Source organism: Dioscorea cayenensis, chromosome 14 (genome assembly GCF_009730915.1).
Source record: "Dioscorea cayenensis subsp. rotundata cultivar TDr96_F1 chromosome 14, TDr96_F1_v2_PseudoChromosome.rev07_lg8_w22 25.fasta, whole genome shotgun sequence".
Taxonomy (NCBI): domain Eukaryota; kingdom Viridiplantae; phylum Streptophyta; class Magnoliopsida; order Dioscoreales; family Dioscoreaceae; genus Dioscorea; species Dioscorea cayenensis.
The window spans coordinates 10,587,670-10,610,642 of NC_052484.1; the positions used below are offsets into that span (position 1 = coordinate 10,587,670).

Consider the following 22,973-nt stretch of genomic DNA (forward strand, 5'->3'; position numbering starts at 1 on the left):
TTGACAAGCAGAGTACTATTGAATAGTAAGAGGAAGGTAACACATATTATCGTTAGTGTTCATCGACAAATTGGCCATTAACCACCAACAGCTCAGTTGGTTCGTTGGATTTGAAGCCTAGAGCAAACCCAAAAGAAGGCTTGTGATTGCCATCTATATCTGTTTCAGAGAGCATAGCTTCTTATGTTTTACACAATCTAACACTTAAGAATTCACCAGCTATGACAGATAGAGCTGGTCAATAATACCGGAAAGCTACTTGGGACCGATATCTTAAAGGGAACAGATCTGTTCTTCACCCATTGCAGACATCACAGTCACCACCAAATCTTTTCCATCAGTAAAACCATCTTTGATCTGACTGAGCCAGTTGGAAGTCTCAGGTCATCCTTTGTGTTACCATTTTCAGTCAGCAGACTAACAAATCCATCTTCAGAGATATCAATCAACTGATAGTCAGTCCTGTTCACATGGGGAACATCGCAGTTATGAGATGAAGGCACGATATCTTCAAGCTTTTTTTCATTGAAAATATCTATGGCAACAAAGTGGCATTTTGCATGTCCATGCTTGCCAGTCTTGGAAGTAGAGACCTCCACAACCTTGCAAGGACGGTTCTTGATGACGATGTAGCCATTCTTTCGGATGGTTCCGGCTTGCTGGGGATACGTCTTCGACGCTCCCGCATCGGCCTTGGATTCAAAGTGATGCTCCTCGTCCGACATCGTTCCTGCAAATCAAACTCCGAAGTTCGAGAGACTAGAGACGAACCCGTCTCATTCTTTAGAAACGGCGCTGAAGATGAAGAAAAAGAAGCAACAGTGGCGAGCAACAGGTGATAGAGGTACCACGGCGACGATCGACATCCGGCGTGATTGACGGCATTATCTCAGCCGTTCAATTACGCCGGCAGCATCAACAGTGAATGCGGCAACCAAAACAGTGTAGCAACGGCGACCAAAACAGTGTAGCAACGGCGATTAGCTGGTGGCGGCGATTGACATCCGGCGTGATCGACGGCATTATCTCAGCCGTTCAATCACGCCAGCGGCATCAACAGTGTACACGGCGAGCAGCAGCACGATTATATATATATATTGATTATGTAAAAGGAGAAAAGGCCTTTTTTTTTCCTTACTTTTCTTCTCCCTTCTCCTTCCTTCTTTCTCTTCTTCCTCTGTTTTTTTTTTTCAAAGCTTTGACCACCACTTTTTTTTTATCCCGTGAGATCTCTCCCCTTCTTATCCATCCCGTGAAATCTCTCCCTTTCTTATCCATCCCGTGAAATCACAGCGAATAATATATATATTTTTTTTTAAATTTCAAATTTTAAAACCCTTTTTTTTTTAATTTCAAATTTTAAAATTTTTTCCCTTTTTATTATTATTATTATTATTATTTATTTTATTTTATTTTATTATTTTATTATTTTATTATTATTTTATTATTATTATTTTTATTTATATTTAATTATTTATATATTTTTTTATTTATATTTTATTTATATTATTTATTCATTATTTATTTTTTTTATTTCTTTTATTATTATTTTATTATTATTTATATATATATATATATATTTTAAATTTACTTAATCCCAACTTCTGATTGTGATTTTTTTTTATTTTTATTTTTTCTAATTAATTTTTTTTATTTAATTTTTTTTTATTTTTTTATTTATTATTTATTTATTTATTTCTTTTTCTAATTTTATTTCAAATTTCAAATTTTAAATTAAATTTTTTTTTTAATAATTTTTTTTAATTTATTTTTCGAATTTATTATTATTATTATTATTATTTAATTATATATTGATTTATTTTATTTATTATTATTATTATTATTTTTTAAATTTTATTTTATTTTTTATTATTATTCACTTAACTCAATTTGCCTTGGGATGTGTGTTCAAGCGCTTCAAGATTTGTACTTTCTCAAATCGCCTCAAGATCCGTTCTCAGAAGTAATCTTGTAGATTTTGCATTCATGCCTCGAGATATGTTCTCAAGGGCAATTTTGTAATTTTGCATTTATGCCTCGGGATATGTTCTCAAGGGCGATTTTGTATTTTATTTGGAATTTGCATCCTAGTCCAAAACAACCAAATAATCAATTAAGACTAGGACATTTAAACTTTAATTCTAAATATATCAGGATATATTAGAATTTAAATTAAATTGGAATTTGGTTTTCATTAGGACATTGAGTTTTATTAGGACATGCATTATTTTATTTATATAAACAAATGCCCCCTTCCTACTTGTCTCACGAAATTCTCTTTGGTGAGTTTGAGTGAGAGAAGTAGGAATCCCCAATCTTTCCTTTTGTCATGGCTAATACATCTCAACCTTTTTGGGATATGAATCAAAATTACAATGAAGTTCCCCAAGGTCAAGCTTTCATGCGCCACACTCCTATGTTTGATTCTGAAGCCGAACCCGCAATCATATATGAAGGAGGAGAACAATCAGAGTGGGTGAAGCGCTATCCAAATCGATTGGCTATTGCCAAATTGTCCACAAACCGTTGGTTTGAAGACAGCCTAACTGATGCAATTTGCTTGAAACCTGAAGGAGAAGTGAAAGATTTGAAGACATTTGAAACCCTTGGGTCAAGAATCATCAATCACCGCCCGGGATGGAAGGGAAGGGAACCAATCCAAAATAATTTGATCGATCTTCCATATTATGCAGAATGGGCCAAATTCATAGTTAATAACTACTCCAACGAGCTATCTGAAGCAGAATTGACGGGCGGGATTGTGTCTTCAGTCGGTCGCTACGATTTTGACATAAACTTTTATAAAGCGCTAGTAGAACTATGGTGTCCCGATACTAACACTTTCCACTTCTTGCACGGAGAAGTTGGGATTTCATTATGGGATATCAAGGAATTGGGAGGACTTCCAATTACCGGAGGCATCTATGATGAAGTCATACCTCCTAATGACACAATTTGCCGAAGATATGGCCCTGAACTTTCTATTTTAAGAAATCTTTTTGACATCTTTCAATGGCTCTCAAGGCAAAGCGTCGACGAAGATGTATTCTTTGAGGATTGGGTGGAGTTCTTCAGGAAATCAAGACATAGCTCCTGTCATAGATCGACGTCTAATCCCCTTCCAATGCTTGTTTTCAAGGCAGATTTAGTTGCTTTCATAGCATTGTGGATTTGCTTTTTTATCATGCCGGGTGATCGCAAAGTAATTAGACCAGGAGTTTTTATGATGGCATGCAACATCGCGCACGGGAGAAGAGTAGCTTTTGCCCCTGCAATGCTAGCACGCTTATGCTTAGGCTTAAATGCCATGGCTAAACACAGAAGAGGACCAGGATATTCCACCACAGTGTTCCCTACTCACTTCTTGTATGCTTGGGCTGGTTATTATTTTCAGAGCATATATCTCAAAAGGAGGATAAACGACAATACCTTAAGTATCCCTGGGTTGTCGAGAATACTCAAGATGCTCGCAATTTATGAATTCCAACATGACTCGCTTACCAATCCCTATATATGTGAGGAACTTTATCCGACATGAAAGCAATTTCATATCTCGCCCTTTTCTCGCTCATGCACCATAATGACGAGGTGGTACGAGATTCCAAATACCCGATCGGACCATATGTATTGATTCATATACCATGGAATATGTGATAAATCTTCGCTAGGAATTCTTCCGCTCGTGTGCAGGAGATTTTTTTGTAGAACCTTATAATCCACATCGATTTGGGCGCCAATTTGGATATGATCAAGATACTCCCGTGCTCATTAATATTCCCGTGAGGGTCGCTTCTCTCGAATTCTTGCGGGTACTCGGCTCCATCTTTTCTCGCCAAAGGACATCTAGCTCATTCTACATCCCGATGCATGATAGAAAAGGGAGACTTATACTTGTTTATGCACAGAAATGGTTGAGAACTGTTGAAGCTTTTTTCAAACAGAGGCATTCATTGTTGATCCAAGATGACTTCGTAGACAAGAGACACATTAATAGGGGAGCGAGGGCAATCTTCGAAGGGCTACGATTTATCAACGAAAAATATATTCATTGATGACACCGATCTTACTATCGACCCGATTGTCTCATCAAAGCGACAAAGAACTCAAGGTATGTCAATTTTATTTATTCAATTATTTGTTTATTTACTTTCTCCAAAAAAAGAAAAAAATCAATTGTTCCTTTTACCACTTTTTCTTTCACAAAGGAAAATTTTTTTCCAAAAACCCTCGTGAATTTTTTTCCTTTTCTTTTTCACGCCCTTTTTCTTTTTTTCTTTTTGATTTTTATTTATTATTTTTTTCCAATGATTTTTTTCCTTCTTTTTTTCTTCAAATCTGATTTTTTTATTTCATTTATTTTTATTTATTATTATTATTATTATTATTTTTTTAAATTCTGAATTTTTTATTCTTCTCTTTTTTTTAATTAATTAATTTTTTATCTTCAAAAAATTCGGATTTTTTTTATTTTTATTTTTTTATTTTTTTATTTTTTTCACTTTTTGGAAATTTTTTTCTTCTTCTTCTTTTTTTGAAATTTTTTTCCTTTCCTTGAATGACTCAAAAATTAAACTTTGTGTTTTTTTATTTGACTCAAAGTCAAACTTTGTAATTTCACACTTTTTTTACTTGACTCAACGTCCAAATTTTTGACTCAAAGTCAAACTTTGTAACTTCATACTTTTTATTTGACTCAAAGTCCAAGTTTTAACTCAAAGTCTATTTTCAATATAGGGATACAAATTCATGACACCCCATTAGACAATGTTAGGGCTATTCAAAGTTCTTCAAGAATTGATGATGTTCCCACATTAGATCTAGAGATGCACATGAGCTCCCATGGTAAGAAATATCTTTTTTTTTTTTTTTTCTTTAATGAACTTGATGATGTCTTATATCTAGATCAAGTAAACGTTCAAGATTTGAGTGTCGGTGTCAGAGAAAACATTGTAGTTGGCGACAATGTTGGGATGGAAGACAATATTGGAGTAGAGGAAAATATTGAGATTGAAGAGGCTCTTCCACTACAAGGTATTGTCCTTATGTCATTTTTTGCACATTAACCCTTTGAATTTCTAAAAGTTTAAAAATTTATGCCACTAGGCCCTCTAACCCTCTTTTATTTCATCAAAATTTGCAAATGAATCCCAAACTTCCATGTTTTTCCTATTTTTTTCATAGTTTCTTGCAATTAAACCCTTTAACTTTCATATTTTTAACATATTTTTCATAATTTTCACGCAACTAACCCCTCTAACTTTTTCCCCTTTTTTTCCACACTTCTTCAATATTTGCAAGTAACCCTTAAACTTCCATATTTTCATATTCTTTATCATTTTTTTTTTTTTTGCAATTAAACGTCTAACTTTCATATTTTTTTTATTTCTCCATAAATTTTGCAACAAAGACCCTCCCTTTTTTTTTCAAACATTGTTTTTCTTCTCATCATCATTTTTCATCATTCATTTTTTCATTCATTTTTAAATACTGAGGGACCAATGTATTTTGCCTCGTGAAGCACGCTTAATCCGTGCATGACCCGGTCTCACATGAAGCCGGACGCTCCTTCATAGACAAACACATGTCTCTTTTATTTTTATTGAACGAATTTTAGTACAAAAGTGAGTTTAATGCCGAAATGACATAAAAATAAACGTTTTGCCTCGAGAAGTACATTTAATTGTACATGACTAGTCAACCCTTATGAGGGACCAGACATTCCGTCATAGGCAAAACATTTTTACATTAGACATAATACTTCTTCAAGAAACGACCATTGATGGGTGGCATCGGTCTTTGTCCATTGGTATCGATAAGTTGATATGCGCCTCCTTCGTAGACGATCTCCACAACATAAGGGCCTTCCCAATTTGCTTTGAATTTGCCCCCGGCCTTTTTGTTGGTGATGATGGGTCTTTTGAGGACAAGTACCATCTCTCCTTTGGTAAAAGTCCGAAAACGAGCCATCTTGTTGTATGCTTGAGACATTTGTGCTTTGTAGACTTCAAGATTTTGTTGCACCCCTAATCTTTTTTCATCAAGAGAGTCCAACTCATCCAAGTGGAGCCGAACATTATCTTCATTAGAAATTTCATTTTGCAATGCCATTCTCAGGGAGGGTATCTAGATTTCAAGAGGTAAGACCGCTTCAGTTCCAAATACCAAAGAATATGGTGTGCATTGTGTCGGAGTCCTATAGGTAGTGCGATATGCCCATAGCATCTCCGGGAGTCTTTCATGCCAATCTCTTTTGTTTTTGGGCACTGCTTTCTTCAACAGCTTCGAGAGGGTTTTGTTGAATGCTTCTGCCAATCCATTTGCTCTAGCGTTATAGATGGATGTATATCTCCAATCTATTTTATGATGTTGCGCAAATCTACCGACCTTGAAGCTTCTGAAAGCGGGGCCGTTGTCTGAAATAATTCTTCTTGGAGTCCCAAATCTATATAAGATGTTTTCCCTGAAGAATTTGAGGATATTCTCAGTCTTGACTTCTCTAAGTGGGATTGCTTCTGCCTATCTGGAGAAATAATCTGTTGCAGCCAATATGAATCGATGTCCCAAAGATGATGGTGGTTCAATAGGACCGATTACATCTGTTCCCCATATCTCAAAGGGCCATGAGGAGGCTGTGGGGTGTAAAGGATTTGGATGTTGATGAATAAAATCTCCATGTATTTGACATAGATGACATTTTCTAGCATAATTAATGCAATCTCCGACCATGGTTGGCCAGTAATACCCCAAGCGTTTGATCTTGAGTCGCATCTTGGGTCCGAATTGGTGTGTACCACATATGCCGGAATGCACATCATGCATAACTTCTTGGGCTTCTTCATATGAGAGGCACTGCAGGAGCAGTTGATCATAGGACCTGCGGTATAATATATCATTTATGAGGGTAAATCTTAGGGCTCTTCGCTTTATCTGAAGACCTTTTGATTTATCCTCGTGGAGTTTATCATATTTTTAAATATTCCATGAACGGTTGTCTCCAATCTTCCTTTGGAATTTCGAGAGTGAAGACTTCCGCATCGCCCTCAAAGACTTTTCCTCTCGACTTCGCTGGGATTGTACTAATGGGTCTTCTATTTTTTATGGTTATATGGATTTCTTCATAATTTGGATTTGCCAATTCCTTTGCTACTTTCGCCAAAGAATCAGCTTCTCAATTTTCTGATCTTGAAACCCTCCTCAATGGCACTTGGGGGATTTTCTTCATCAGATTTTTGACTTTCTTATAATATTTAAGAAGTTCAGGTTTATATATCTTGTAGTCTCCTTCGACTTGCTTGATAATGAGTTGTGAGTCTCCAAAGATGTGTATGTCTTGAATCCCCATTTTGATTACCGGCCCAAACCAGCCCTATGAGGGCTTCATATTACGCCTCATTATTTGTACATGGTTCCGTGAGGGAAAGAGCATATCCGAGGATTCCCCTTCCGGTGTAACGAATACGAGTCCTATTCCAGCTTTGATTTGTGGCATTTGGGACATGAGTGCCGGTTTTATAGATGACGCTCCATCAAAGTATAGTCGCCACCTTGCTTCTTCCACCATTAATGTCTCTTCATCAGGGAGTTCAAGATTAAGTGGTGAATTATCAGGGAGAGGATGTGCTGCTAGAAAGTCTGCAAGCGCCTGCCCTTTAATTGCCTTCTGTGGAGTATAAGTTATGTCAAATTCCATCAGAATCAATGCCCATTTTGCTAGTCTTCCTGTAAGCAACGGCCTGGTCATCAAGTATTTTAGTGGATCTATTTTTTATATAAGTATTACTTTATGCGCTAGCAAGTAGTGTCTTAACTTCTTGACTGCAAACACCAAAGCTAGGCAATGCTTTTCAATTGGCGTATATTTACTCTCGGCTCCCTACCAACATCCCCGCTAAGGTAATATAACACATTTTCTTTACCTTCTTCATTATTCTGAGCCAACATAGCCCCTAAAGACCCTTCCAATGCGGCCGTATACAAGATCGTAGGCTTTTCCATGAATCGGGGTCACAAGACTCGGTGGATTCAACAATATCGCTTTAATGTCATCGAAAGCTCACGACATTAATCATCCCATTTGAAAGGAGCATTTTTCTTGACCAACTTAGATAAGGGCTTGCATCTTCTAGAGAGGTTGGAGATAAATCTCCTGATATATGGTAAACGACCTTGGAAGGAGCGCAGTACGCTTCAATGTCCCGAGGAGGTGGCATTTCGGGATGGCCTTTATCTTGGAGGGATCTATCTCTATTCCCCCATGCCTCACGATAAAGCCTAGGAATTTTCCAGAGAGGACTCCAAAAGCACACTTCATGGGATTCATTTTCAACTTGTATTGTCTGAGGTGTGTAAAGACCGTCTTCAAATCATCAAGATGCTTGTCTTTGGAATTTGTCTTAACTACAAGATCGTCTACATAGCATTCAACGACTTTGTGAATTAAATCATCAAATATTCTGGTCATAGCTCTTTGATATGTCGCTCCTTCATTCTTCAATCCGAACGGCATTACCCTATAGCAATAGATTCCCATGGGTGTTCGGAAAGCAGTATTATTTTGATCCTCTGGATGCATTTTAATTTTATTATATCCAGAATATCCATCCATAAAGGAGAACATCTCGTACCCTGAGGTGTTGTCGATCATGAGCTCCATAACTGGGAGGGGAAAATCATCCTTAGGACACGCCTTATTCAGGTCCCTGAAGTCTACACATATCCGTATTTGCCCATTCTTCTTTTTCACAGGGACTATGCTAGCTATCCAATCAGGGTATGTTTCTTCTCTGATAAAATTTGCTTCAATCAGCTTCTTGGTCTCTTCTATCACCTTTTCTTCTAGGTCAAACTTCATCTTTCTTGGTGCTTGTTTGACTGGAGTAGCATTAGGATCAATGGCTAGTCTGTGAACAACCACCTCATCATCTAATCCTGGCATTTCATTATAGTTCCAAGCAAAGCAGTCAATATGCTCCTTCAAGAGAGCCTTGAATGATGATTTTTCTTCTTCTGATAGTTGTGCACTTAGGAAAGTTGGTCTTGGGTCATCATCGCTTCCCAAGTCGATTTCAACCAACTCATAAATTGTTGCTTGCCCCCCGTCTTCTAGTTTGAGTGGTGCATTTTTCATCTTTATTTCCTCTTCCTCCTCCTGCAATGTTACCATGTAACATGAGTGCCTGGAAAACTCAGAATAGCCTATCCCATTCTTGTCTATCTGTGTAGGATGCCATAACCTGCGAAAGCCCTGATGTGACCTCCTTAACCACTTGATTTTGCTCCCAAATCTCTCAACTATCGTCTTGAGCTTGTTGGGGTAATGGCTTGGGAAATTTATGGGTTGAGCTTCATCATCTTCTATTTCTTCAATATTTATGATATCATCATTTAAGGTCTTCTTGCTCTTGTCCTTATAAAAGAGAATGCCTCTCTCCTTTTCATGCCGAGCTGGCACATAAAATGTTTTTAGATGCTTGACTGTATTTACATTCAAGTCATCCAAGGATTTGTATAGCCCATCCGGAATCCTCGTAATGTATAATGCATTTTTCTTCAGGAGATCTTTTCAATTTGACCCTTTACTTTTGGTGTATATCTCGCATTGCTCTCATCTTCCCGATGACTCGGTGTCACTACCAAAGTGAGGTGGCGCTAGTTCTTTTTGGAGCACGTGAGTAGTTTTTGGCTGTCTTGATCAAAAACACTTCTTCTGGGCAGGGCAATTTGCCCCCTTTGGTTGGTTTGGATGTGTTAAGATAATAACTCGCATCCTTATAGTGTATTTCATGGATGCCAAAGGGTTGGATCTCTCCATCAATTCTCGAACTCTTCCCCATCCACCAAATACTTTTGCGATTGATGCAGGTGTTGAAGGAACCAACTGGTTTTCATGAATCCATGGCCTTCCTAAGAGGGCTTTTATAGGACGATCAAGCATCAATTACATGAAATTTCATATCAGATGATATTTTTCCAAATTTAAAGGGGAGAGTGATCGATCCCAATGCCTTTTTGGTCAGGCTGATTGAAGCCCTGGATAATGATCCTCTCCAAAGATAAGTGGCATACTTCAAGAGCCAATGCTCGAAGAGTATTGAGGGTCATTAAATTCAAAGAAGACCCCCCGGATCAATCAAAACCCCAGTTGATCTTTTACTCCATCACAAAATCCCGTCACATATAGTGGTCTCGTTGTGTGCAGTAGTCCCAAGTAATAGGTCCTCATTTGTGAAGGACATCAAGATGTATGAGATGCATATAGGGCTTCTTTTATGTTGACTTCGGCGAAGTATGCTTGATACTCCTCAGGATTTTGTAGGGCATGTATTAAAGACTCCCTAACTTCAGCTGACATCATCAATGCATCGTACATACTGAGGAGTGCTGGGACTTTCTTCAAATGTGCCAAAATATTGTAGTTTGGTTTTTTCGAGGGTTTCTTGGGGGAGACATTCTCTTCTTCAACCATCTTCCCTTTATCTCGGTTATTTGAACTGGGAACCTGTCTTGGTCAAGTGTTTTTCCCAGTTCTAAGCTGCATCTGATGTACATGTTATGGTGCTTCATCTTCCTCATCAGGGAAATTTAGCTCATCTTCTGAATCATCATGAGCATTTATAGCATAACATTCATCTTTTTCTTCAAAGTAATCCTCAGTGAGTGTCAAATTTCCCCGAGAAACCCTCGTCCTTGCAACCATTTTTTTGGAAAGCGTGACATTCTTCTATGGTGTGTCCTCGAAGCTGGTGATATTGGCAGTAGCTTGAATGTCTACCAAGATGCATCAAGCGCCGCCTTTTGGGTTTATGCAAATTCAATCCATTTTCTATATCTTGATCAAAAAGCTCTTTCCTTTTTATCTTTCCCGATAGATCTTTCTTTGATATTTGTTGCTTTTAGAAGGGGTCTGGAGAATCTACGACTTCGAAACAAAAATTTTTGTCCCGATGATTACTGGAGGATATGTCCCGATTCATCCCACTCAGCATCTTCAATGTGTAACTGCCGTAGCCTATTAGCTGACTCCTCTGTCACCCTTTGAATGAAAGCAGGGATGTCTTCAGTAGGCATGACTTTCTTCAAGACCTTATATTTTGGGGTCTTCGGGGTGTAATACGGTTCTTTGGACATTAGTTGTGGGTAGGGCTCCAAGAGCTTGGCGTTCGCCTTCTTTACTCTTTCCTTGAATGCTATCTTCTTTCTTTGCTTTTTACTGACATAGGGTCGACCGTAACGGTCATATGACTCTTCTGGCTCAGAGAAGCTATCATATTCATTATCATCTTCTGGGTTATATAAAGGTTCCCATCCGGAAATAACCCTGCAAGTCTCCACTTGCACATCTTCTTCATTTCCAATTTCCTCAGTTAATTCCCTGAGTAACTCCTCGACTTCTTCAGGAAAATAATCTCTGAGGGTAATCAGAACCCTTTCTTTCTGCTCATATTCTTCAAGGGTCTCAATATACTCCTCAATAATAGATTTCTTGCGCTTTAATTGTTCGCGCTTTTGCTTTCTTTTCTTATTCTTTTTCTTTGACTGCTTTGTCTGGTGACCTTTATGAGGTTGCTGAGAGTGCTTCCAAATGATCCCTGGCAATTCAGCCAACCTTTTTAACATCTTCATTGATCTTTTGGATACAAATACTTCCCATAACTCTTCTGGGACAGCACAAGGTTTGTCATCTTTTGTTGATGTAAATATCACCTTGTTACCAACCACTGTAACTTTCCCTTGAGATGGCCATTCTGGGTTTAGGGTAGTCACGTAACGTATATGTTCAGCTGGTTGCTCGGATAAGACATTCTTTGAGAGTGTGATTTTGCCCTCTTGGTATTGTCGCTCGACCCAGTCCTTGAAAACATAACAATCTTCTATTGTGTGTCCCAAGACCCTATGATATGGACAATAATTGGGATGATCTGTCTTGCTTTTGCTCTTCGTGTCTTTTTGCATTCGAGTGGAGTCAGCAGACCTCTCTCTCACGAGCATCTTTGAAGATTTTTATGTACTTTATCTCTTCCGAAGGAATACTTCTTATTCATCCTATCCTTCAAGGAAGGAAGAGGTTTTGACTCATTGTCGATGAGCACCTAAGCTAGGTACCTTAGCTTGTTCCGACTTATGGGACTCGCACGCCTTTCCCCTTCTCAATATTGAAGGTAGTAGCGATGTACTTGACGCCTTCTGCTTTTCTTGGATTTGTCTTTTCTCACTCCTTGAAGTGGTTTGGAAATTGGACAACACCTTCGGGTTGGTCCTTTCTAATTTTTTAGCTTGTGAGATTAAGCCTTGGAATGTAGTGATGTTAGATGTACTCAAGAAAGGTGACATCCAACTATCAATGTTCCCTAGCAATAAACCCACTGCCTGCTGCTGATCGAGTGGTTGTTTACATTTGATGCTCAAGTTTCTCCATCTCATAATGTAATCGACCACTTTTTCATCTTTGTTTTGGCGAGTGGCTACTAGGTCAGCAATTGTGATTTTGTCATTTATGCCCCCAAACCGTACTCAAAATGCATCTTTTAACTGCTACCATGTTTGAATCGACTCAGGTTGCAGATTTGCATACCATTCAAATGCTACTCCTGCTAGATTTGCAGAGAACTGTCTAAGGAGGAGCGATGGCTTCGCACTTGTATCTCCACAAGCCGTGACAAAATGAGCCAAATGTTGGTCAGGATTGCCAATCCCAGTAAATTGCTTAAATTTAGGAACATTATATCCCTTGGGGTAAGGCACCAGGTCGTGGTAGCTGGGATAGGGCTTGTCTCCATCTGCCTTTGTCTCAATTCCTTTGGCTTGATTTAATTCAGCAACTACCATTCACTGTATCTCTTCTAGAGTCATTACAGCTGATTGTTCCTGAACAGGAGCATAAGAGGTTCTTCCATGTTCTGCTGGCCTGAAGGTTTCCTTTGGAGGTGGTGTTGGACTTCTCGACCTCTGCACATTCTCCATAGGAAACCGTGGGGTTACCCCTTGCTCAATTGGCCTCAGGGCTTCTCTCGGCCGTCGGGTTGGACTCCTCGATCTTCCTGGTTGTTCAGGTTGATTTTCCATGAGGATTTTAATTTGTTTTTGCATTTGTAACATTGACCCCATCAACATTGCCATGTTGTCATTGAGTCTTTGATATTCAGTATCACGATGTCCCTTTTGAGGAATAAAGACAGGTTCATCCTCTTCATCTTCATTTAGTTGCTGTACTTCTTTGTGTTTCCTTGGTACATGGAGTGGTGGAAGGCTAGTCCCTATCCCTTGATCCTCATGTGGCGGCACATGGCTAGAACCTTCTTCTCCATTCAGAGAGTCTGCTGCTCTTCTACGAGATCTTGTAACAGGTCCCGGTTGTTCTTATTCGGGTGCAGGATTTCCTCTTGCTTCAGTAACCATCCGACAAGTGTGTACTCCCACATCTGCATCAGACATTTCATCATCTTTCATTTCCCTCCTCCATTGAAATTTAGACCTGTCAACCTTGGGTTGATTTCTTGTAAGAGCTAAGCGATCAAACACTGTCTTCTGCGCTATTGAAATCAATTGCTTCTTCTTTTGATAGAATTCTTTTGGTCTTATCTTCTCTGACTGCAGTTTCCTTGATGTTGTGTAAGTCTTGTAGAGATTCTGACCAAATGAATTCCTGTGATAGGACTTTGGAGGTCGGCCAACCTTGTTTTTACTCAGTTGGGGGCGCAAGTCTACAGTGGTTGCGTTCTTCTTCACCAGGTTAAGAGGTTCAAATGAGTTATTGAAGGTACTCATTTGATCATTCTTATGTTCATGGAAAGACACAAAATCCAACTTTTGTCTTGGAATTTTGACTTTCCTTTGTGTGAGCCTTGAAAACACACTTTTCTTCTTTGGTGTGTCTTCCTCAGATGAGTGGAAAATTCCACTTTCCCTCCCCTTTGCTGTAATGGTGAAAGCTGGTTCATCATCATCATCATTCATAGAAATTACCCTTTTAGGATGGGATAGCCTCTCAAATGCAGATACTCTTGGTGCTCCCCTAACATCAGCATCCTCGCCAGTTGCAGGAACAATCACATTGGGGCGACGACCATTGGATGGAAGCCGCGGGACTTTCAAGTTCTCCTCCGAAGGTGTGGGTCTCCTGATGAATTGCACCGACTCAGATATGGTGCCAAAGGTCAGCTCAGCTCCTGCAGCTCTAGTGTTGAATGTGCAGTTGGGCAGTTGCACCTCAGTTCCTTCGCCAAGGAAAATCGTGAGTTTTGGACTTCCAGATGTGGTTGAGTTTTTGAGTGCCATTTGTTCTTCGTTTCCTGCAAAATAAAAAGAAACATTATTAGATATCTTTCATAGGATGTAGGAACAATGCCTTTACTTGTACTTTTGCCTCAAAGATGGGAGGAGGAATGGGTCTCCACCGGGCGTGCCAGAATTTGTGGGATCGAAAATATGCATCCGGCATCATGAAAAGACACCAGACAATATATCGAAGCACAAATATCGTATTTGTTTTGTATGGGTTCTTTCATTCCTAATAGGGGCAAGCCCCTATTATTAATTACCCCAGATTAGAAATCTTAGGAACCTCCGATTGATGGGCAAAAAGGTACAAATAAAAGCAAGAAAATTTGCGAATTATGAAGTTTGTTATTTTATTATATAAACATATTTATTACATCACTTATATATATATTTATATATCATTTTTTATTGCCGCTGCCTGTGCCTTGTCACTGCGTTGCATGCCACTGCATATGCCTTGTTGCCATTTTTAGATCTCGTTATTGCCTTGAGATTCGCCACTGCCTATGTTTTGTCACCACATTGCATGTCCCTCCATCATTTTGAAAAGTCTTTCTCATTACGGCCTTATATATATCATTTTAATCTTTCATATATGTTTTTTCCAAAAAAAAATGAAGTCCGCTGCCGTGAGTTGAACATTCTTGCTATAGCTCCTGACCAAGTAATTTTATTGCCGCTCTGGTAAATACCATCAATATTTGATATATTTATCGAACCCCTTTTCTTTATTGCCATACATTCTATAGTCCTCTTCATGGTTCATATCATTGTAGTCACCATCTTTTCCTTTACTCAATCAGCATCGCCAACATTCATCGTTACTAATCATTTTTGTAATCAATTAAACCTCCCGCGAAACTCTATCATGTATATATATATATATATATTCTTTATTTTATTTATTTTTATTTATTAGGTAATGTTAGTTGCATTCCTAATGTAGATATGCATGTTCCTCATCATTCAACGTGCATGGTAAGTTATTATATTTTTTTTGTCTTGAGATAACTCAATGTTTATCATCATGATTCTCGTCCCATGCACAAAGGTGGGTCCCGGTTTTTTATTTTTTTATTTTTTTATTTTTTTATATTTTTATTATTTATTATTTATTATTTTTTTATACTTTCCATCATTTTTCCATTCCCATGCACGTGAATCTCGTCATTCGGTGAAAAATTTTTTTATTTCAATTTTTATTTCAATTTTGGTGGGCCTTGCATATATGTCTTTTTATATAGTGGGCCCTTTTCATTATTATGCACAAATAATGCACGTGAATTATGCATCATATTATATATATATATATATATTTTGCATGCTTCTTATTTTTATGCACATATGCATGTTTCTTATTTATTTATTATTATAGTTTTTACTTCTCATCCCATACACATGCATACCTGCACTTTTTTTTTTTCGGACAATAACCTCAGAGAGTTTGGTCATTCCAAGTATTGACAAGCAGAGTACTATTGAATAGTAAGAGGAAGGTAACACATATTATCGTTAGTGTTCATCGACAAATTGGCCATTAACCACCAACAGCTCAGTTGGTTCGTTGGATTTGAAGCCTAGAGCAAACCCAAAAGAAGGCTTGTGATTGCCATCTATATCTGTTTCAGAGAGCATAGCTTCTTATGTTTTACACAATCTAACACTTAAGAATTCACCAGCTATGACAGATAGAGCTGGTCAATAATACCGGAAAGCTACTTGGGACCGATATCTTAAAGGGAACAGATCTGTTCTTCACCCATTGCAGACATCACAGTCACCACCAAATCTTTTCCATCAGTAAAACCATCTTTGATCTGACTGAGCCAGTTGGAAGTCTCAGGTCATCCTTTGTGTTACCATTTTCAGTCAGCAGACTAACAAATCCATCTTCAGAGATATCAATCAACTGATAGTCAGTCCTGTTCACATGGGGAACATCGCAGTTATGAGATGAAGGCACGATATCTTCAAGCTTTTTTTCATTGAAAATATCTATGGCAACAAAGTGGCATTTTGCATGTCCATGCTTGCCAGTCTTGGAAGTAGAGACCTCCACGACCTTGCAAGGACGGTTCTTGATGACGATGTAGCCATTCTTTCGGATGGTTCCGGCTTGCTGGGGATACGTCTTCGACGCTCCCGCATCGGCCTGATATTCACTACGAAGAGAGTTTAGTTGTAGAAGAACAAGTTTCTTATATAAAGAAACTTGAAAAACTGAGCCACTTGATCAGGAAAAATCACACAAGCACAAGAACACAAGAAAACAGCAAAACATAGAACAATAACCTTATAATAAAAATACCAGACTGTATATAACTCGGTTGCCTCTGAAATTCAATACACATAGTGTTAAGATCACGATCAACAACTTCCTTATACAAACTTTGGACAAAAACTCACTCATTAAAGCTGGAAAATTCATACAAGAAGTTTCTTCAAGAAAAAATCAGAAAAAACATTCTCACTGAAACTTATAAAAACTTTAGAACAACCTTTTATACAAAATATCAGTGACTAAAATAAAACAGGTGAGTCATAACCCACGCGTCTGAACCAAATCAACTCCACCGCTCTTCATCCAATCCACTACTCTGCCTCGAACTAACAATATTATCTGTAATTATCAAATCTCAGCCGTTCATTTCTTCCCAACTCTTTGCTTCTGTATCTGCCTCGAACTTACTCATTTTCTCTGATGAAACCCATCACAGTCATTCATTTTCTTCCAGCCATCAACTAACGAATTTACCTGTAATTTGAACACTTAAAAAGACACAAAAGCCCTTCAAATCAAAACTAATACCACCAGGACAGTTTCAGCTTTTTCTCAGCATTCTTCAAATCTTCAATCATAACCAACAAAATCCCCCCTTGATTGAAGCTGACAGACTCCCATTTCACCTCTGAATTGTCTATGCTTCTGAACACTCAAACACTTTGTAAAAATATCAGCAACTTGTACATTTGTAGAACAATAATTCACTTGAATCTTCTTCTTTGTCACAAGCTCCCTAATATAGTGAAACCTCACATCCATATGCTTTGTTCTACCATGAAGTGTAGGATTCTTTGCTATAGCTATGCATGATTTATTATCACACCAGATCTGGACTGAAGTGTCATAATTCACATTACAATCAAGCAAGATCTTCTCCATCCACATACTATGACAACATGCTGCATTCAAAGCAACATACTCAGCTTCTGTAGATGAAAGAGCCACAATTTCTTGTTTTTTTGATGACCAACACACTGCACCTGATCCTAGAGAAAAAACAAAACCAGATGTGCTCTTTCTATCTTGTGTATCTCCACCCCAATCACTATCACTATAGCCTTCAATCACACAATTCACATTACTATTATACTGAATTTCATAGTCATAAGTACCAGCTACATACCTCAGAACATGCTTCGCAGCCCCGAATTGAAATTTTGTAGGTTGTGCCATATGTCTTGAAAGTAAATTCACTGAATACACTAAATCAGGCCTAGTGTGTGTCAAATACAAAAGTTTACCAACCAAATTTCTATACATTGTTGCATCAACACCTTCTGCATTATCACTCAACTACAATTTTGTGCTTTGAGCCATTGGAATACCCACTGACTTACAATGCTGCATACCAAACTGTCTTAACAAATCTTTGGCATACTTCTTTTGGGAAACATGAAGACCATTTTCACTTTGATTTACTTCCAATCCTAAAAAATATTTCATAACACCTAAATCTGTCATATCAAACTCTTTCTTCATAGCTTCTTTAAACTGATTAACTGCTTCAACAGAAGATCCCAGACAAATTAAATCATCCACGTATACACATACTAACAAAGTTTCAGACTGTTTTCCAGATTTCTTATACAAGGTGTGTTCTGTCAAACTTCTTTGAAAGCCTTGAGAAAGAAACCAAGTATCTAACCTCTCATACCATGCTCTTGGGGCCTGTTTTAAACCATATAAAGCTTTAAACAACTTATATACATAATCTTCTTTATCTTGTACTTCAAACCCTCTAGGTTGAGACACATATACCTCTTCCTCTATTTTCCCATTCAAAAAAGCAGATTTAACATCCAGCTGGTATATTGGCCACTTCCTTTGAGCACCAACAGCTAAGATCATCCTTATTGTATCCATTCTGGCCACTGGAGCAAAAACCTCCTCATAATCAACCCCATATTCTTGAGCATACCCCCTTGCTACAAGCCTTGCTTTATACTTTTCAATTTCACCACTTGGTCTTATCTTAGTCTTATACACCCACTTGACCCCAATTTTCTTCTTCCCTGTTGGTAACTAACAAAGCTGCCAAGTACCATTCTTCTGAATTGAGTCAAATTCTTCAGACATTGCCTGCCTCCAATGTTCAACCTTTACTGCTTCTTCATAAGTCTCAGGATCTGTCACAGTCAAAGCAAAAGTACAACCTTCATAAATTTCTTTCAGTTCTCTAACTCTTTGTATAGGTGACTCATCGACACTGGTATCACTCAATTGCTCTGACTGCCTGCTTGGTGAACCTCCATTACTGCTATGCCCATTAATACTACTACCACTACCTGATACTGAATTTTCTGTCTGCTCAGATGTAGATGCTGATGCAGTTCCCAAAAATGTTCCCATATCTGGTAGTATCACTGCCTTTGTAGAAGCTTTTCCTTCCTTCCACTGCCAAAATTCCTTCTCAGAAAAAGTCACATCTCTACTGATCACAAGCTTCCCTGATTCTGGTATAAAAATCCTGTAGGCCTTGGCATTAATGCAATATCCAACAAAAATACCTTTCAGGGCCCTTTGATCTAACTTCTGTACATTTTGAGCTAGCAGATGTGTATATGCAATACAACCAAAGACCCTTAAATGATTCACCTTTGGCTTAACATCAAACCATGCCTCATATGGGGTTTTATTCCACACTGCTTGTGTAGGGGAAATATTAGATAGATACACTGCTGTCATGACTGCTTCTGCCCAGAAAGAATTTGGCAGGTGACTTGCATTTATCAAGCTTCTTGCCTTATCAACAAGAGTTCTGTTCTTTCTCTCAGCAACCCCATTTTGCTGAGGAGTATAAGGAGCAGTCAATTCATGTTTAATTCCATTTGTAAAGCAAAACTCATCAAATTCTTTAGATACAAACTCTCCACCTCTATCAGTTCTCAAAATTCTCAATTTCTGGCCTGATTGCCTTTCAACAAAAGCTAGAAATTGTTTGAAACATGAGAACACTTCATGCTTGTACTTTATTGGATATACCCAACTCATTCTAGAGTAATCATCAATAAACAACAAAAAATACTTACTGCCACCATGAGATTCAGTCTGCATTAGCCCACACACATCTGCATGCACAAGATGAAGTTTTTGTTTTGCTCTCCAAGACTTGCCAGATGAAAATGGTAACCTTGTTTGCTTCCCATAAATACAAGCTTCACATACACCTATTGGCTGCACCCTTGGCACCCCAAAAACAAGCTTCTTCTGATTCAGAATTTTCAGTCCTTGAAAATGCAGATGCCCATATCTATGATGCCACAACAAACTTAGATCACCCTTGCTTCCATCCACAACATTCACTTGTTCATCATCACCAGCAGAAAATTCTATAGGATACAAATTTTTACTGTTCCTATGCAACATCAAAATTGAATCACCTGCAGCATTCATAATTTTACACCAAGTCTTCTTGAAAACAATCTCATAATCACAAGCTGTCAGTTACCCAATACTAAGTAAATTATGAGCCAGCTGTGGCACATATTTCACATTTTGAATCAGTTTTTTAATTCCTCCTTGCACTGTAATCATCATTGAACCTATCCCTTGCACTTGAACATCTTTATCATTGCCCAACTTCACACTATGCTTCACAGATTCATCTAAACTGTAAAACAAGTTTTTGTCTCCTGTCATATGATTTGAACAACCACTGTCCAATAACCATAGGGAAGAACAAACATTGCCATCACCTCCATGTACCAAAAACAAATTCCCATAGTCACTAGAAGATACTTCATCTTGAGAATTAGAACTAGACCCCCTTTCAAAATTTTTGTTCTGAGACCAACAATGTGATTGAGTATGACCATATTTCTTACAATTGAAGCACTGAATATTTTGTAAGTTCCCTCTATTATCCCTTTGTCCAACAAACTGCCTTTGCCCTCTTGAAAACCTGCCAAATGGTCTTGATCCAAATCTCCCTCTCTGCCATGTATTATTGTCAGAAGAATTCTGGTGCCTTTGTCCAACTTGCCTTTGATCAACATAACCCCGGCCTCTCCAATTGCCATCAAACCTTCCTCTACCTCTGAATTCTCTAACCCTTCCTCTCTGCACATTTCTACCACTCCTTGTGTCTCCTTGAACTACAAAGGACCTATCTTCATGTCTTCCAGAGAACTGATTGTATCTAGCTTTATGAGCTTGCAATGCACTGCTCAAATCATCCAAGGTCATTGTCTTCATGTCCCTTGCTTCTTCAATTGAGGTTACAGCATGCACAAACCTTGATGATAAACTTCTCATGACCTTCAAAACAACCTCATCTTCTTTTAATTCAGTTCCCATACCTCTGATTTGATTTACAATAGTTAGAACCCTAGTAACATACTGTTGCACTGTCTCATCTTCTCTCATTTGAAGCAAATCAAATTTCTGGCTCAACATTTGTTGTCTTACTGAAACCATTAGAGAAGAACCTTGATTTTCATTTCTAAGATGATCCCATGCTTCCTTTGCAGAATTAAACCTCACCAATCTGTGAAGAATGGATTCATCCACAGCCTGTTGCAGCAAAAAGAATGCCTTTGCATCATCTTCTTTGTCTTTTTCAGATGGATTCTTCTCTTCACTAATACCTTCTTCCACAATCTTCCACAACCTCTGAGACCTGAAAAAAGTCTTCATTCTAAAGCTCCAATGTTCATACCCTTCTCCTTTAAAGATTGGTAACAATGAAGGAGAAATATCAGGTGTAGATGAAGTAGCTGAATTAGAAGCCATCTATAAATCTACAACAACCTTGCTCTGATACCACTGATATTCACTACGAAGAGAGTTTAGTTGTAGAAGAACAAGTTTCTTATATAAAGAAACTTGAAAAACTCAGCCACTTGATCAGGAAAAATCACACAAGCACAAGAACACAAGAAAACAGCAAAACATAGAACAATAACCTTATAATAAAAATACCAGACTGTATATAACTCGGTTGCCTCTGAAATTCAATACACACAGTGTTAAGATCACGGTCAACAACTTCCTTATACAAACTTTGGACAAAAACTCACTCATTAAAGCTGGAAAATTCATACAAGAAGTTTCTTCAAGAAAAAATCAGAAAAAACATTCTCACTGAAACTTATAAAAACTTTAGAACAACCTTTTATACAAAATATCAGTGACTAAAATGAAACAGGTGAGTCATAACCCACGCGTCTGAACCAAATCAACTCCACCGCTCTTCATCCAATCCACTACTCTGCCTCGAACTAACAATATTATCTGTGATTATCAAATTTCAGCCGTTCATTTCTTCCCAACTCTTTGCTTCTGTATCTGCCTCGAACTTACTCATTTTCTCTGATGAAACCCATCACAACCATTCATTTTCTTCCAGCCATCAACTAATGAATTTACCTGTAATTTGAACACTTGAAAAGACACAAAAGCCCTTCAAATCAAAACTAATACCACCAGGACAGTTTCAGCTTTTTCTCAGTATTCTTCAAATCTTCAATCATAACCAACACGGCCTTGGATTCAAAGTGATGCTCCTCGTCCGACATCGTTCCTGCAAATCAAACTCCGAAGTTCGAATAATATATATATTTTTTTTTAAATTTCAAATTTTAAAACCCTTTTTTTTTTTTTAATTTCAAATTTTAAAATTTTTTTCCTTTTTTTTATTATTATGATTTATTTTATTTTATTTTATTATTTTATTATTAATTTTTTTATTTGTATTTATTTATTTATATATTTTTTTATTTATATTTTATTTATATTATTTATTCATTATTTATTTTTTTTATTTCTTTTATTATTTTTATTATTATTTTATTATTATTTATATATATATATATATATTAAATTTACTTAATCCCAACTTCTGATTGTGATTTTTTTTTATTTTTATTTTTTCTAATTAATTTTTTTTATTTAATTTTTTTATTTATTTATTATTTATTTATTTATTTATTTTTCTAATTTTATTTCAAATTTCAAATTTTAAATTAAAATTTTTTTTTAATAATTTTTTTAAATTTATTTTTCGAATTTATTATTATTATTATTATTATTTAATTATATATTGATTTATTTTATTTATTATTATTATTATTTTTTTTAAATTTTATTTTATTTTTTATTATTATTCACTTAACTCAATTTGCCTTGGGATGTGTGTTCAAGCGCTTCAAGATTTGTACTTTCTCAAATCGCCTCAAGATCCGTTCTCAGAAGTAATCTTGTAGATTTTGCATTCATGCCTCGAGATATGTTCTCAAGGGCGATTTTGTAATTTGCATTTTGTATTTAATTTGGAATTTGCATCCTAGTCCAAAACAACCAAATAATCAATTAAGACTAGGACATTTAAACTTTAATTCTAAATATATCAGGATATATTAGAATTTAAATTAAATTGGAATTTGGTTTTCATTAGGACATTGAGTTTTATTAG

General features: G+C 37.1%; 2 pseudogenes; both read right to left on the reverse strand.

Moving 5' to 3' along the window:
* On the reverse strand, positions 1–753 carry LOC120275837 (annotated as a pseudogene).
* Positions 754–15,737: 14,984 nt separating this feature from the next.
* LOC120275826 lies at positions 15,738–22,108 on the reverse strand (annotated as a pseudogene).
* Between the last annotated feature and the right edge of the window lie 865 nt (positions 22,109–22,973).